Source organism: Nelusetta ayraudi, unplaced genomic scaffold (genome assembly GCF_046127955.1).
Source record: "Nelusetta ayraudi isolate G7.1 ecotype Tasmania unplaced genomic scaffold, CSIRO-AGI_Nayr_v1 ptg000070l, whole genome shotgun sequence".
NCBI lineage: Eukaryota > Metazoa > Chordata > Actinopteri > Tetraodontiformes > Monacanthidae > Nelusetta > Nelusetta ayraudi.
In genome coordinates this window covers 2,247,958-2,265,826 of record NW_027466120.1, presented here as the reverse complement: position 1 = coordinate 2,265,826, position 17,869 = coordinate 2,247,958, and the positions used below count along the sequence as shown (strand labels likewise).

Here is a 17,869-nt window from a genome sequence, read left to right as displayed (position 1 = left end):
TCCAGCAATTCAGTTTCAATGTGTCATATTCCCAGACGGTCTGAACTGTGTGAAAACAGTTGACGAGCGGGATTGTGATGCGTTTGTACAGGAGTGTCAGCGGGAAGAGTAGAGTTCACTCCGGGTTGCTCGTGTTTATTTTGACAGCAACTCTGTGTGTGCGCTAGTGATGGGCGATAACATATTTTTCAAATTCGATACGATAATCTATATTTTTGAGATCAAAAATAAATATATGTATCGATATTTTCTTAAAATTATCGATATAAAGTTTTACTCTGCTTAGCGATTGATATATGGATACTAGCATCATTATGCACATCACTAGTGTGCGCCAGATAAAAGAAAATCAGCAGTTGACATATTTGGTAATTAAAAGTCTGACATAATGGGAAAAGCCTGATCTATAAATCAGTGACAAGTGTTTCCGAACGTGCTGTGTCAAGCAGCGACAGGTCGAGCCAGGACGTGTCTGGGTGCTTGTGTCTGTTTATGACCTCCAGATTTCCATCCAAAAATACCACAACAACATCGCTGAAACATGAGAAAGGACACATTATTTCTTCAGGGACGGGACGGGATTTTGTGTGGCTTCTTCATCAACAGCCACATAAGTACATTCCACATAAGAATGCTGGTCTAATAAGAGGGGTTATCCTGACTACAGGAAAGACAGCATGCACGGTTGGCAAAATGGTCTGTTTGGACTACAGGTATTAAAAATGTAACCCTGGCCATACAGCTAGATTGCAGATATTTCATGTCTATAAATGTCCCATCCATCACAACAAGCTCCTGACTGAAGTGTTTTCTCGTCTTCCTCCTTGCCTTTAGAATTGTAACACTTCATATCCTGCCATCTTGCTAGTGAACAACATATAACAGTGAATGGATACTGCTCAATGCTAACAACAACAACAACATAGCCTGCTAGCCTGGTGGCTCATGGTAATTCACAGAAAAACAAAAAACTGAACACCAAGAGGAGCATCTTCTCATTTGCAATATCATGTACATACCTTTTATGCACTTACAAGGTACAAGGTTCTCACTTTTTGGTATACTTTGTATGACATTCTAAAGAAAACTTCCTCTCATAGCTGCTGTATTATTTTTCTCTGTGGATGTACAGGGAACCGTTTTGTTGACAGCTGGTGTAGAAATGATACTGCACACCACCCCTTCAAAATAGACGTAAAACAATATCACATAGATTTTCTTGTGAAGTTGTATGTATCTTTCCTAATATAAATGTAATATAATTCTAAAAAAAGGGAACTTTTTTTAAGATGTCAGACTTTCTAAAGCAATCAAAGCCATAAAGTAGCTTTGACAGCAAAAGCAAACTGTGCTTCTCTCCTCACCTCGGAATGTCACGCGATTGGTTTTTAATGTGTTCTAATTAGTTGTATCAGTGGCCAAGGAGGGAGCAGGGCAGAGGTGGGGTGGGTGCGCCCTTGAGAGCAGGCCTTATGAATCAAGGGTGGGCGATAAATGGACTGGATCATTACTGAATCAAGCCATCTGCAGAATAATCTATTGATTTTCTGGTCTTTCTTACTTCTTTATCATTCGGTATCACAGTATTGCAACATCAGGAGGAAGCCACTGATGGATGGGATACACGGACCTCTGCGGTGACCGTGGGGGCTTCGCTTAAAGAACACAGTGTATACAACACATTCCAAGGGCCCAGGCATAAAATATATACAATGACATGTAGATTTATGCCTTATAAGGTGTTAAGCCCGTTTCTTTCTCTCTCTCTGTCTTTTTCAACATACCGCTGACATTCTCAAATATTTACACAGTGTTTCTGAGTGGGCCCTCAAAGTCATTGCCTAAAGTGGTGAGGAAAAGATTTCAAAAGCATAAAATACAGACAACGTCCATAAAGTGCTGGCAGGAAAAATGACAGGAAGTCAGAAATAAAATGTCAATTATTAGATATTTTACACATTCTGTTCAAACTACATATGCTAACTGTTAAGATGGGCCCTTTTAGGTCCACAATGTTTCATGTGAGGAGCTTTTCTTTAATCAAGGAGTATCCAAGTGCCCTAAATCTGCTGGATATAACGTAAGCAGCAGGTCACACTCCCTGCATTCTCCGGGGGAAGCCATTAAAGCACTATCTACCTTGTTAGTTGACTTTGCCATTGATCCCGGCAAATTCTTTATTATGTACAACAGGACACATCACAAAACTGCTAATTGGCAATAATCTGTTTGTCGATAGTTTGGGAGACTGCAGAATTTTGATAAGAAGAGTTCAGGTTTAAAATACATGATCAGAACCCTGCTATTCCTGTGGGCTTTGCTCCCGGGATCCCTCAGAGGAGTCTCATGCTCAGAATATTTTACAGTAAATTATCGATGTATGGTCGGCGGCGGGAAAGGTGAGGGAGAGGGAAAACAAAGACAGGAGGTGACATTAGTGTTCTGCCAATAGGAAGGTAAACTTTAAATTGATTCTGGAAACCAGCATAAGGTTTATTAAATGCCAAACATAAACCACACACGAGGACAAGTGTAGCATTGATCAGGCATATCTCAGGGATGAAAGTAAAATCTAATAAAAAGCTATGGTTTTCAAACACATTGATAATTAATCATGATATTAAAGAATTGCTGTTTTATCTTGGACTCCGCATGACGTCTTAGGAATGTGTGTTGACCTCTGCTGGGGATAGATGCAAGTCTTCAGTTTTGAGTTTCTTTCTTTCTTTCTAGCTGTGTTCATCTCACCTTTTTTGGCTGCGTGTCTCTCGACTCCTCTAGTGTCAATGTGCTGCCTCAGACAACTGTGTTTCTTTCTGTTTGAACAATGCAGAACATTTAAATTCCAAGTTGCCAGAAATTCTTCTTGAGCAAAACAACTAAAGAGGAGGAAATTCCTCTGATAACTTGTACATCCTGTGAGTAAAAGCTAATGTATAGGTTCTATACGGAGCCCTTTGCTGAAGCCTGGGCACATATGCACGTAACCTAAGCTGTTGTTTACATTGAAGCTTGTGGTTCTGTTTTTGAAATTTCTTTTCATGAGCCACAAACCATCTGCTCATCGGTTTTTGTGAAGACATACCAATGTACAGATTTTCCATCATCTCCAGTCGGCCTCTGCTGAGTCTGCTCCATGTTGCTGGTCAGAGGAGTTTAACCAACACTGCAGGAAGTCAGTCAAAAATGAATATTTGAGATTTTCATTTGCTAATTAGAAGCATTTACACTCCATATCACAGGAGGTGGCCATATTGTGACACTATTTATCTGCTGTTGTCTAGAATGTGGGTCTGTTGTATAGAATGTATAAGGTTTGAGACCAAGCATTTCAATTTCTGACCAATAGAAGGCAAAATATTATAACGCCATCAGCTTAAAGTTCCTCGGTTACACTTGCAGCAATTTACTATCTTAAAATGGAAAATGCATACAAATGTTTTAATTAGATTAGGTTAATAAAATTAAACACATTTTATATTTGCTAACAACAACAACAATAATAATAATAATAATAATGATATGTAAAGGATCCATATTGTGCTGGAGAATGTGGATCTGCTTGGTGTTTAGTGATTCCACCCTAATCTCCAATGTCGTAAAAAAGATAGACGTAAGATAAAGTTGGACAGTGTAAAACATGGTTAGTGCAGATATTGTCTGTAGTGCACTTTATGAATACTAGATAATTCTAATATGCTGCGCCTTTAAATTGTCCTTGACAAACAGGGTCAATGGCTGAACAATAAATTGATTATAAAGTACAGTTTATTGCCCGTTGTGTATAATGAAACTAAAAATGCAGAACATTGCGTTGGTAATTAAAAAAAAAAAGAAGAAAAAAAGGCGCAAACTTTGAAGCAAGCGCCAGATGATAATAAGCGGGAAGATCCGCTCCAGGTTTTCCCAACAACACCTGCCAAAGCGAGAAATTCAATTAAGGACTCCTCTTCCCTGTCGGAGCCGGTCTCCAGGGCACATCTTCCGGGCGACTTGCCCGATTAGAAATTACAACAATATTACAATAAAATCTGGAAAAGCGCGAAAAAAAAATAAAAAAAATTAACAACCCCAAAATTATAAAGCGCAAACTTTTATAATGGCGGCTCCACCGTGTCCGGCGTGAAGGCGGCGGAACATCCAGTTTGGGGAGTGAGGCGGGTGACGGCGGAGTGTCTCAGGTAGGACTTTTCCCCTTTTCCTCTCAACTAGTGCAACACGCTGGTGCCATCTCCAAACATCACCTCCGCGGCGAAAAAAACCTTGGCCGCGACAAGCACCCTAAAGCCCTGTTGGCGAGAAATATCTATGTGTCATTTTTGAGAATATGCTTTTAATGACGGTCGGACACTTGATGTTGTGGACTTGTCGGTGAACGCGGCGTCACTTCCAGCCCCGGTGAAGCAGCAGCAGCGGCGGCGGCGGCGGCAGCGGCGGCGTCGGCGTCGCTGACAGCCGCAGGTCCGGTGGACCGTGTCAGTGACCGGCTCTCAGAGTGTCGATAAGCCGGAAAACTTTAGCATGCAATGCAAGTCAAATCGAAATTTTTTTAAGTGAAGCGCCCACCCACCCACGTAGCTCCGGGTGGCTGGGTTTGAGACGGATGCGAACAACTTTCCCCCCCCCCTCCTCCTCAGTTTTGGACTTTTTCCGCTTTCGGAGGCTTTCACAGAGAGGCAGAAAACTTGAAAACGTCACTTATCGCGTGTGTTTATTGTTGAAATCAGGCGCTTGCTGACACGAAGCGCGACGGCTCGGAAGTGGGTTTTACATTCAGACGCATGAACTCGCGGATGTCCAAAATAAAACTTAGGCGAAACTCCCCCTGACTTGTCACCTAACTGGTAGCAGCCTGGGTTCAGTATCATTTACTGTAAATAGAGGAACTGTTATAAATACAATATTCTGACAATAAATGCGGAAGTGCTTCAGTTCAGGAATGCTTATAAATTGCCTTTTTTTATTTCCCCATCTACAGTTTTAATGTAGTGTACTGTCATTTTTGCAACAAAAAGGCAATATTTTAATTCTTATTGAGATGAAATAAGATTACTCTTTGACTAACAATTCTAAATCTTTCCTACAAAAAAAAATGTTTGAAAGGCTTTTGAGCACAAAAATTGCAAAATCATGCCTTAAATTGTCCATTTCCCAAAAATCTTGTGTTCATGTGTCACCTGTTTACAGGTTTGACTGTAAACCTTTCTCTCTGTCGCTGTTGCGCACACACACACACACACCCACCCACTCACACACTCACGCTGACACACAGTTAGCTATAGCTAATAGGATTTTTCTACAGTTTCTGTGGCGGCTGAAAGGCAGCTTTCTCCGACTGACAGGAACACTGATCACACCGCTCTGTGTTGGTTTGGTTTAGATCTCCACACAGCGCCACTGTGATGTGAGATTTTTTCGCACAGGGTCACTGCATCGGTGCTGTGTGTGCTCTGTGCCTGTCGCTGCCTCTGCTATTATTCTCAGGGATGGAGATGAGGACAGGAATAGATCACTGGCACTTTAAACCGGGAGTTCTCATATTCTCGCCGGATCTTTCTCCTTTGCTAATTATTGTGTTGTTTTCAGAGCAAATATGTCATATCCATGGCGACCAGGCAGGTTTATTGTCTCTGCCGTGCAATAGCTCACAAAAGTAATTAATTATCCCTTGCCCCCCTCCTTCTCCTGTCTCTGGTTGAACAGATCATTCATGGAAAGCTATCTTCTATATTAAAAATGCCACTGCTAGTACAACAAAAGGTAAACACCGTTTCTTTTTCAATTTCTGCACGTTTGGTGTTCTCTTTTTGTGTTGCCTTTCTGTCTTAATTTCTTTTGTCAGTTGCAGATTAAACAATTTTTGTTATATGCATTGTGCTCACGCTGTGTGTGTGAGTGCGTGTGCCCGTGTGCGCTTTTCAGATATTTTCCATAATACCCTCATAATGCAGCAGCTGTGCAGCCTAACTGTTGCAGATGTATTCATGCATGCAAAGCAAACACACACACACACACACACACACACACACACACACACCAGGCCTGCTTAAAAAAAAACCCAAAACAAAACAAAAACAAGTTTAGACATGACACTGGTTTCCATTGGACGGGATCTGAAAGGCGAGCATTAGGCGGAGGTAAATCGACTTGAGCGGCATCTTTCCCCGTTGCATGAGATCAACAGAAATATCAGCCAACAGCAGGTGACACTGCTGGGTACAGCCGGTTCACCTCAGTGCATTGCAGGGGTACTTTACATGCACCTTGACACAGCCTGCCCCGAATAAGTGGTGTCGAGTGATCGGCGGCGGATGAAGTTTGTAGCCCTCCACCCTCGGTGTGCCCACCGAGTGTATCCGCCGAACACGGCCGCATGTGTTCGCTGTCCGGAGCTTCATCTCCGGCTGGACAACGGCCAGCCTTCGCTGTCAGACAGGGGGTGCGCGGCTTCCTTGATGAGACGCTGCAACATCCATCTGTCAAACACGCTGCCCTTCCTGCTCTGAGGTCTTCTCCTCTCCTCTCCTCCCCTCGCCCCCCCCAACCCCCACCCCACCACCACCCCGCCCCCGTTGCGGCGGGTCATAATTCCTCACCGTCACTGCAGGTGAAAGGAGATCGACGTGAATCTCCCCAGCCGAGACGGCGGGAGATGCTAATTGTCCTTTTGTGCAGTTTTTTAATTGCGATTTATTTTGCGTGGCGGTCGGCTCATTGTTTATGGATGTGAATTTCTTCACCCCCCCCCCCCCCACCCCCCCACTTTGATTGCGTGTGTCTCCCCCTCTCCACAACACGCCAGTTGAAATGACGCCGGGCGGCGGCGCGATCCTAAACCCAGGTTGAGAATCTCATCGGTTAATCAGTGTGCACCGCCGCCGCCACCGCCGTTCTTATTTCCTGCAGTCCTATCAGTCAGCGGAATGCCTCGTCTCATAAGCACCTATCTGCATCTGTCAAGGGGTGTGTAGAATTAAACCCATGTGTGTTCTCGCTCTTTTTGACCTTGGCTGTTGGTCCTCGGGTTCCTTGATGTCAAATAAGTGTCGGCAATCCCGGGCGGCATCTTTCACGAGCTCCCGGAGCCGTCGCCTCTGTTCCCGCCTGCACGTAAGCTACAGCAATTTGCCCCCCTGGTGTAATGATTTTGTATACAAATTCACACTAACACCGCCGCAGTGTTTTGCCCTGTGAAAAAATATACCGCCTCCGACACGCGGCGCCATACCGGCACGAATAGCACATGTTTTTTTAATCATCATTATTGTTTTTGTTTTAGTGCTAAGGAAATGTCCTTTTTGCATGCTTGATCAGCCAGTGGAGAAATCCAATATAATGGAGGTTCAAGGTGAATTGCATCCCGGGCCGTGCATTTCACTCCCCGCCCCCTGCATCGCCGCGCCTCTCCGCCGAAGGAATATTCCGGAGCAAAATAAACAAATCACACAGACAACAGTAATATAGGCTTGATTTTGAAGGCATGAAATAAGTATCGATTAAATCCTGCAGTTCATAGATGAAAATGGCCTTTTTGGTAATTTGTCCTGGGTCCTTTCAATACGATGAAGAAAAAAGAGGGGAGAGCGAGACCGTGCAGGAGAGGGAGAGGCTGCAGGAAAGGTGGAGCCGAGGGGGAAAAAAAATCAGAGGGAGAGAGGGAGAGAGGGAGAGAGGCAGAGAGGCAGAGAGAGGAGCAAGACGAGTGAACATCGGGAAAGTCAGAGAAGAGCTTTCATCGAGTTTAGAAAGGGACATGCTGCCCCTTTCCGAGCTCATTATCATTCTTAATAAGTCTTAAGGAAAGAAGGAGCGTTGAGTGTAAATGCACGGTAATCCTTGCACTGGCCAAGGTTAGTAGGGACGTCAGCACATGTGCACAGTTCCCAGCTGGCCACTTTGGGACGGGGAGGGGACCAGGAGAGCACACTTAAGGATAGATGTTCAAGGAGGACGTCAGGGCGCTGCGTGAAAGGTGAGGCCTCTCAGACCAGCAGCGCCAGGCTTGGAGAAATATTCCCCCCTTTAAGAGCTGCTGCGTCTCTCATGTCTCGTGACCACAGTGAGACTCGGTGTGAAAAACGCACAAACAGGCCAGTTTTTGACTTCTGGCACCGTCCGCAGTGAGGGATTCACTGGCTGCCTAATTCACTGCTCTTTGGGTGTGGTCCAGAAACAAGCATTACGATGAATTGGATGAAATGGTGACCAATTAACTCATTTGACAAATTGCCAGCCACTCGTGGCGGTTGATTAACCACGCTGCTTTAATGGAAATCCAGTAATGCAGTATGTATTTCTATACTCGGGGCCGGCTGGGGGTCGGTGACGTGGCACCTGATGCATTCTGGCAGCGTCGGCCATGTCACAGCGCTCGCCGTCCGTCTGTTGATCAAATCAGACGTGAGACACTTCTGCTTTGTTCATTTCCGTCCGCAGTGAAATGGCAGCGCTGAATTATTACGCTTTTTTCTCCCAGTGCACGTTCACGACAGCGCTCCGTTGTGTTGTGTGTTATCTTGGAAGCCCCGTTTCCCACAAAACACTGCAAAGCTCCTCTTTGGCTGTCTGCTTAACCTGCTTCTCTTCTCCAAGTGGGAACCTAATATTCCATGTGCAGCATAAATTGAAAGTGAATCCGGTCGCTGGGAGAATTTTATTTGCTTGCTCTGCCTTGTCAGAGTTATTTCGTTTTGTCCATATGGGCCACGAGAAGCAGGTAGCTGTTGATGATTTGTAGTGGATGACAAACACATGATGGTTATCAGTCGTCCCATGTTCAGAGCTCATGGTGGTTCTTCTTCTAGGACTCTTTAGAATTGAACTTTTTTTTTTTTGTTAACGGTTAAGAAATATGTTTTGCAGAAAAGGACAGGTTTAGTGTTAGATTGTACAAGACAATATCACCACAGGGGCACTGTGAGGCTTTATCACCTCAGCTCGAGATGTAGACGTGAGTGTTGGTTTTGCTACCTCGCTGTGCTTTGTGTGTGTTTTCTAATTGGGTATTTATTGAGTTTGTTTATTTATTTTTAGCCTGAATGAAGCTCAGCCACAACCTTTTAGCAGAACTAAGTCTTAGCATGTGTGTGTGTCACTGCTTCCTCCTGGGCCCCCACGTTATGCTTTTCACGGTTCTGCAAAATGAATGTTTGAATGTGCAAATTAAACTAGATTTGTCGATGAATTGTGCCTCTTACGGGAAATTACTACCCACCCCCGCACCCCTCAACAACCCCACCCTGGCCCTTTAGCGTTTCATAATGACAAATATGTGCCACAGGGTACTCCATCTAAACGGCAGCTTTATAGTTTCTAGTTGGACCAGATTCCCACTTTTGTGTGGCAGCGATAGAGATGAATAGCCGGAGAGAAATAATGAAGATGTTTTCACAGACGGCTCTCGCACACACAAAACATCGCGAAACTCCGGGAGGAGCGTGATACAACAATGTTAAATAACAGCAATTGCAGTAGTTTGCTCCATGTGCCTTTTTGTGCAAGTGTACATAGTTTTATCAAACGATAATTAAATTAAAAAAAAAAATAGAATAAAATAAAAACACGAGTTTGCCTGATCGTTCGGCCCGGCGAAATTAATTGGCTGTTGGAAGAAATGCTGCCCGCGCACGTGGATCTTGATGACGGCTCCCCTCGGGAATATGTTTGCTTAATTGTCCAAGAAGGTGACAACGGTCAAAATAAGCGAATGAAATTGGAAGCGATGCTTTGGAGAGGTGACGGGGTGGTGGCTGCGTTTTGTCTTCTTGCCGCTGTCTTGCTGCCTCTCTGTCATCCCCAGGATGATTTACTCGAAAGAACGTGTTCCCAAGACTGCCCGGCTCACCAGCCTGCGCGATTTTGTTTTGTTTTGCGTCACCGTCAACTGAAACCAGAACTTCCACAACCTGAGCGAGGGCAGACGTCTTCCTCGCCGATTCACCACCGCTGCATTTTGATTAAGGCTCGGATTGGTAACCTGCTCCATTACCCCCCCCCCCCCACCCCCCCACCCCTCCTTCCCAACAACCGCCCTCCGACCCGCCTCACCCCACCCCTCCGGGGAGCCTTGGGAGGCAGAGAGCCATCACCATGGTGATCTGAATGCAGATCCCCCACACACCGGTCCATTGTGACTGGCGTGTGTTGAGGTGAGAGGGAACAAAATGTCAGAGCAACAGGTTTTTTTTCTTCGTGTTTTTGTTTTTGCCGCTGCCCTCGGCGGGATTGCGCTCGGATCCTCGCGCTCAGAGGGGGTTTGACTGCCGCCGACGCCGTCAGGGGTTAGTTACGGAGACGAGACAAGGAAATGCACAAGTTGTTTTTCTTGCAAAAAAAATGTTTGCAAATCTCTCTTGTTTGTCTCGGTACAGTTCTGTTGCCACTTCATTTGTAGATTCCACCCTGTGGTCTCACGCTGTGGTTCATCCTCTGAGAGCATCAGGGCAAAACGGCGCTCGCTCTTTATATCCTCGCTCCAAATCTGGTCGGAATGTTTCTCTTCCACAGTCGCCTGTGGTTAAACTGGTGGCAGACCTAAAAGAACCTCCGTGGCCCCGGGTCCAGGCTGCTCCAAGCCTCTTTGTACTCCTGCCATAGCGGGCCCAGTGATTAGCTTATGTTAATGCCTTTCAAGCTCTCACTTTATGCCAACCTTTGCCCTGTCCTGATCCAGGAAGCATGCCATTGGCTGCAGGTCCTGCAGAACAGGAGATGGTTTATAGGCAAGGTGGCGTCAAAGCAGGTGGGGCAGATTTTGCCCCCTCGGCCCCTGGAGGGGATGTGGGCTTGTGTCTGGTGACAGCTCCAGGGTGGCAGTCAGTCCCGCAGGTTGGGAGGGAGGGTCAGAGGGCACAGAGGCGGCTTCAAAACGCACAGCCCTAACGTCTGGCACGGAGTCGAGGCCTCCTGCCCTCTGTGCCGCCTAGCATACAACCTTTAGCTCATTTATTTACACAGCATTATCTAGCCAGATACAATGTTTCCTGAATCCTTTGGATGGATCGCACACATCCGCCACATACACAGTCTAAAGAAAACACTTTTTTCTTCCGTCTGTTATTCAAGCAGACCGATCCGGATTGTTGCTGCAGCCAGTGGCTTCCAATTGGAAATAGGAATCATATCTCCATGGCCGTGTTGTTCTTGCTATTGACGTTTTCGTTGCGTTTCTTTTACATTTATTGTGAAAATGCCGCCTGGTTCCAATAACACTGGCGCCACTGCAGCATCAATGCTAATTTATTTAGCGGGGGTAAGGCTTGCAATTTGCTTCCCATATTTCTTTTTCTGGGATTCTTAAGAGCAGCTTGCTGTTGTTCCGTGTTTCAACGCCGTCTGAAAACGCTTTATGTTGGAGTTTTGCAGGACGGACGAGCGGAATTTCCGAACGGAAATCTTTGCGACACAAAGTCACATGCCTTGTAAAAAATAAACCTTTTTTTTTCGTCTCGTATTGTGCCTCCTCCGTTGACACCCCATGGCCCGGCCCTAACAATAGCCTTCTGTTTTTTTATGCAAGAACCAGAAGACTCATTAATATTTGTTGATATGTCGCTGTTGCAGTCAGGCCTTTTTTGTGCCAAGCCTGTAAGAGCCTCTCCGTTCCCCGAGCAGATGCAAAGGTGCGGTTCCTGAGAGATCCTTTTATGTTGGGGAGACCCCTCCCCTCTCCTCCGACGGCGACCTCAGCCGCAGCGCAGCTCTGCCTCAATCAGCTCTCCTCGGTAATCCCACTTCAGAATTCCTCTTGGCTGAGGGAGTAAATAAATTTTTCAGCGTTTATTAGAATACAGCTTGCCAGAAGGGACTCCTCACCCCTCTCCTATAGCCGCTCCAGTAATTAGCAAATTGATCAGGAGAACTTCAACACACCTCCTTGGCTCTTATCGCTGCGTTCTAGGACAATATTGCGGTGCCATGGGACAGCGTAAATATTTTAAGGGAAACCCTGGGTGAATCTCATTAAACGGCTGTGGGCCAGAGCAGCTGTCTCCCGCTGAAGGTCCCAGCCAATTTTCTAAACTATGATTAAAGAAAAGTTTTGGATTATTTAAACATGCATGCTAAAGACCTCTGAGCCCCCCCCCCCCACCCCCTTCCTCCCCCCCCCCTGCCAGGGCTGCTCCTCTCCCCTCGGATCTATTAGTATGAAATCGTTTGGGTGATGACTCTTTGAAAGTGGTGGTCATTCTGGAATGCTGTGTTCCAAACGCAACAAAGACCTCTCTTTTATGCTCAAATGCTAATTAATTTTTTTAACCCCCCCCCCCATCCCCCCGCCGCCCCATCACGTTACCCCCTCCCCTCTCCCCTTCCCCCTCCTCCCCCCTCACATCCCCGAGCTGCAGAGGGAAAGTCTTGGTAGCAATTTGGCAGATAATCAAATTGCATTTTAAATGGAGCCGTTTAAAGATGACTGGGGTTGTGCTCGCAAGGAAGAGACTGTAGCGCAAATTAAGCTCACATAAGCTGCTGTGTGTGTGTGTGTGTGTGTGTGTGTGTGTGTGTGTGTGTGTGTGTGTGTGTGTGTGTGTGTGTGTGTGTGTGTGTGTGTGTGTGTGTGTGTGTGTGTGTGTGTGGAGAGAGAGATGGAGAGAGGGAGAGAGAGAGAGAGAGAGAGAGGGACAATACCACAGAATTCACATTGCAACAGGACGCTGCGCTCCGGACACACTTTCTTCATATTCATTCATATATTTTTTGGGGGTGAGAATGAAATTAAATTCCGGTCCGCACACAGACGAGCGCCCTCAGCTTTTCCCAAAACAATCTCCTTTATGCTAAGTGGCATTTTTCGCCATAATCTGTCCTTACAGCTTAACCAGCTGAGGGGAAACGCTAATAAGACATGATTTGCTATCGGTTTGCTACCTTGTAAACATTTTCTTCTTAATTTTAGATTTTTAGCCCGACAGAAATGGTAAACTGGGTGGAAAATGCTGTCAACAGCGATGCTTGTCTACAAAAATCTGCGCTTAGAGGCTGTCCCCCCACATTTTGTATACATCATTAAGTTCTCCGTGGCCCTTTAAATTGCCTATTCACAAAGCATTCCAGTCCATATTAGTGACATCTCGTTAGCAGAAAACAGAAAACTGCCAGGAAATATTCTGGGAACGGGCCTGAATTGTTTATCTCTCAGGAAACGCAGAAAGTGCGATTCTCATGAAATGATAGAATTGGATCAAACCCGCAGCGCTTCTTTTATCCTCTTGCTGTTTGACTGTGGAAAACATAAAAGCGTCGGATAACCCGTGTTTGTTTTTTTTTTCTCTCTCGCCATTTGGCCTGCAGAAAACTAAACTCTTTCGCGGGAGGGAAAGAAAAAGGCATCAGAGGACCAGCGCCGCCTCCAGAACTGCTTCCCATCCATAAAACCCCGTTATGGGCTGCACAACAAGTGAGGCTTGACTGGTAAGTTTAAAAGGTTTATTAATTGGCTGCGATTCGCTGGGAGCACAGCGGCGACTGGACGAAGCATAATCACCCTCGTGAATGATACATGACTTATCTGCCAATTTATCACACCTCCGAGCTGCGTGCGAACATCTGTCCTCTGCTTAAGTGTCGCTTCCTTCATCTTTCAACCCTGGCGTCGTACCGGGCCGACATAATGTTGGTTTTGACCTGCACGTGAGCGGCTGTGACGTCGACATCTATCAGGGTAGATCTATCATCTACCCTGCGATGACACGTTGAGATGTTTCACGCTGATCACCCCCGGGGTGCTCTGTTTTTTAAATTTTTTCCAAGCAAACAATGGCTGCTGCTGAATAGAGATTAGACCTGATGCTTCATTAGTGGATGCCCCCCCCCCCCAAAAAAAAAAGTGGCACAGAAGAATTTTCTCCGCAGTGGTGTGTTTTTGCTTCACTCCTCGCTGGCTTTGGCAAGAATTGGTGAAACACGGCGGGCCAAAGTGGGTTGATATTGGGAAAGAAAAAACTGTCATTTTAGCAAACACGGCTGCGTGATAGAAACAAACAGGTGTAAAATATTCCTATGGTAATTTTGGTCAACAGCAGAAAGGAGGCGGGGTCCTAATTAGAGTGACACGATTCCTGCCTGGCGATGTTGAATGACAAATAACGGCAGCCGAGTTAATGACACTGGGGGGATTTGATTGATCAACTAAGTGACTGATCATAAAACTGCAGTCAATATTTGACTGTAGCTTTATTTCCCCTCTGAACAACAATGTGCCAGGGTGCCGGAGATGTATGGGCCACACGTGAAGGCTACGGCAAAACACACATTTACACTCCGGGCTCCGCCCCGTTTCTCACGGAGGAAATGATATCCCATGATGCTAAGGAGAGCGGCGCTAAGAGTGTTTATTGAGTCGGAACAGAGGGTGTTGGTTAAAGCTGACCAATTTTCGAGAAGTTGGGATGGAAATCTCCCTCTAATTACTGCGGCGTGCGGATCCTTCGCTCCCAATCCCTGCGCCGCGAGTGACGGTATTAAAAAGTCACTTTTATTTATAGAAACAAAATTTTAGCCGCGGAGACAATAGGCCATAGTTCCGTTTTATGGTACAGCGGACTTTATCTTTTTAATAAAAATTCTTGACTTGGTGAAAGTTTAATTAATAAGGGACTTAAAGCGAGGGTGAATGAGCAAGGGAGTTGGGTCTTTAAGGGGGTACTTATTTTTCCATCTGGGCTATCCTCCAAAAAAAACCTGTCAATTAGTGTGTTAAGCCGAAGAGACAAAAAAACGTCATTAGTTCCTGTAAAAGGAATAATGGGTTTTAAAGGTTTTGCTTTAGAGGAAGGCCAAAAGCACAAGAGCAGGTCTGATGTATTTTCATTAATTTCCTGCAATTATTAAAGTTTGAGGGAAGGCTTTATTGTTCTAAGGTGCATGTTTGAGGAAGCAGAAACGGCGGCTTGTTTTCCTCAGTAGCTGTGGACTGTAATTGTCTCGGATAAGACGTGTACAGCCATTTGTATTTGTTGGAGTGAATCGTGCTGTGTGGAACATATTATTTTTAAATTTTTTCCTCACTCGTCTTCGAGGCAAATAATTTGTTTGCGATAAAGTTGTCTGCTGTTGTCGACCTGAACCAATTGCTGTATTCTACGTCTCTTTTTTCAGGATTGTTTGTTTTTTACTGGAAGTGCAGGTGTATCACAAACCGCCACAGCTTCAATTCACACAAAAACCCTATTGGTTGAGATGTTAGTTATTATTTAAATAATGTTGTATGTTCAATTTTTAATAGATATAATGTTTGCTTTAGCCATTATTAATGATGTCATTGGACTAGTTAAAGCTATGAGGTTGCTTTTTTGTGAAGGAAGGTGGGAAAAAGCTGAAAGTATATATACAGTGTCAGTAATGTGCTGTGGCTGTTCTGATCCTCCAGCTCACTCAAGTCCTACTAACAAGCTTAAATCAAGCAAAGAGTCGTCACAGGCCACAGCGATCAGCCTAATGGCTCCTTGGCCGTTTGAAAAGCAAAATGCGAATGGAACTGGTAAACGAAACAAAATATACAGCAATTGAATTATGAATTATTATAGCACAAAAACGTATGTTTCATCGCTGATAAAGTCAACTGTCGACAGAGTAGATAGTCAGATTTCAAGATTTGTTGATTTCTAACAGGTCTAACCGGTGGTACCGGGAGTGTTCGTGGTTGCTTGTCCCTGTGTTAAACTGTTGTCTCGACCAGGGTGTAAAAAACCTTCCCCTGCACCCTAAGACTGTTGGAAGAGGCAACAGGACAAGCAGTGATAGAAACTGGATGGGTGAAAGAAAATCATAATGCGTCAGTTTATGAACTTTCATATGCAGCGGTGAAACTCAAGTCCTAAATCAGCTTTGTCATATCACTTCATTACAAAAAAAAAAAACAAACAAAAAAAAACCAACCCCAACAAGGCGAAGTGTGATCAGTGCGTTCGCCATCCCGAACCCCTCCGGCGAAAATATATTTCACCACCACTGGAAACTTGATTGAATGAATGTCACAAAGACGGCGATTCGAGCATGGAGACTTTATTTGCCGTTTGCGCACAAGACAGATGGTGCAGGCGTAGGGATCCCAGCGCAGAGTGAAGTCATGGAAGGAATGTAATGGAAAGAAAGAAAAACAATTTAGTCTGACATAAAAAAAGGTACTGAGAAACACTGTCGAAAAACAATGCGATGAACTTTTCCGAGTGAATGTTTTCATGCGTGCAGGATGTGTGACAGCAGCTCACACAAGGTTTAAATGACCGGTCGCAGCGTCAGAGTTTTCAACCACAGAGCCCAAAATACGACTCTGACTTGTGTCTCACACATACGCACAAACACAAACACACAATGTAACACACACACGCAGCGGGAGATGCCTCCGCATCACAGTGCGAGCGCTAGTAAATGATTGGTTACGGGAGATCCTCCAATAAATTAATTGTTTCCACTTCATGGTTAAGTATGTGCTACTCTTCCAAATCGAGTGCTGGTACTTGGTTATTACACTTTAATAGCTCGCTTGCCAAACTAACGATATATTACTTCATGTGCTGGCTCAGATCAGAGAAGATGAATTGGCTATTAATTAGAGTTGCACTGAGAGGGCACAGGGGAGAGACTACTCATAGCCCTGCAATCAGCGTCGACGGGGGCCCTTTTCTGGCGAGGACAGCGGGTCCGGGCCCGGGTCACCGAGGCTGAGTCGCGGAGGGCCGTCGGATCTGTTGGAAATAAAGCGGGGATGGCGCGCAGCTGGACGGCAGGATGGCGGAGAGGCGGGGGTTGGGTTGGGTTGGGTTGGGTTGGGTTGGGTTCGGGCGGGTGGGTCGGCAAGCGGGCGCTCGTTTGGCTTGCGTCCGACCGGAGGACTTTGAAATGAGAAAGTTATGGAAGAAACATTTGACAGCGGCCGTGATTTGTGACGGGGATATATTATTGTTTTGGCTCACTTTTCCTGCGCGGCCTGAATTAGCCCTTTTATCGCAATTAATTGAGGGGCCGTCTATGGGAGACGTTCCATCTTGGGCTCGTCCGCGCAGGATAAATAAGTCAAGGCTGCAGGATATATGTCCTTTTATTGGCCGTCTTGATCTCCGAAGCATCTGCAGCGGGGGTTGGGGGGGCGGGGGGGTTGACGGGACGGCGGGCGCTCGACTTTGTGGAAGAGTCTTTGCCCATCACTCACTTTGAATGCTCCTTTTTTACGACTGGTTTTGTTAAAAACCACTTTTTTTAATGCAAGGTATCAGGAGTTATGGCCTGTCTATGCAAATGAGGGAATTTTGACAGTTTGTTATTCATGTCATCCCCTTTTTAAACACTTAAAGGCAATAAATATCAAAAGTGACGGGCTGCTCCGAAAATTGCCACTAAATATTATTAAATATTTTAACAAGTTCCTTGTAAATATGCCTTAAATGTTGGAGCGGGCGGGAAGGAAGAAAAATGACTCTGCATCAACATATTAGAGGCTATAAAATTGGCAGTGATTTATCAGAGATAGCGAAGCAACTCATGCCACCGTTCTATTTTTTTTGTTTATTCTGTTTGCGTGCTTTGTCCTGATGCGCACATTAAATCGCCGAGCGTCATGTTGAAAGCCTAGAGTCATGAAAACCTTCGCAGCGGACACTGTCGTACTGAGGGTCCTTGAAAGGCAGAGCTCTGCATCTGCAGCGCTGGCGTTTTAAAGTTTTAAAGCCTCTCGTCGTCGTTTTTACTGTTGAACACTTTGCCGTGATCCCGGCCATTTGAACTGGAAAATTAAATTCATGTTATTTTCAGCCAGATTTGAAGGACTTCTGTCCTAGGGTTCGAGATGAAGTCTGTTTACCGGTTTTTATATTTGTCGCCCCACCTCTTCCCGACACCTTTCCCTTGACTCACTGGTGGGTGTATACCA

The 17,869-nt window shown here is 45.4% G+C and overlaps 1 protein-coding gene across 2 annotated transcripts in view; it reads left to right on the top strand.

The window, feature by feature from the left end:
* Positions 1-4,056: 4,056 nt before the first annotated feature.
* Positions 4,057-17,869, top strand: part of casz1 (castor zinc finger 1) — a 175,142-nt gene continuing 161,329 nt past the window's right edge. Inside the window, exons 1-3 of one of the 2 annotated variants that reach the window (XM_076041834.1) lie at positions 4,057-4,181; positions 5,704-5,760; positions 13,294-13,413. The gene's annotated coding sequence lies outside the window, so the exon portion shown is untranslated. The remainder of the gene's footprint in view (positions 4,182-5,703; positions 5,761-13,293; positions 13,414-17,869) is intronic. The other variant, XM_076041835.1, reaches the window with a different exon arrangement.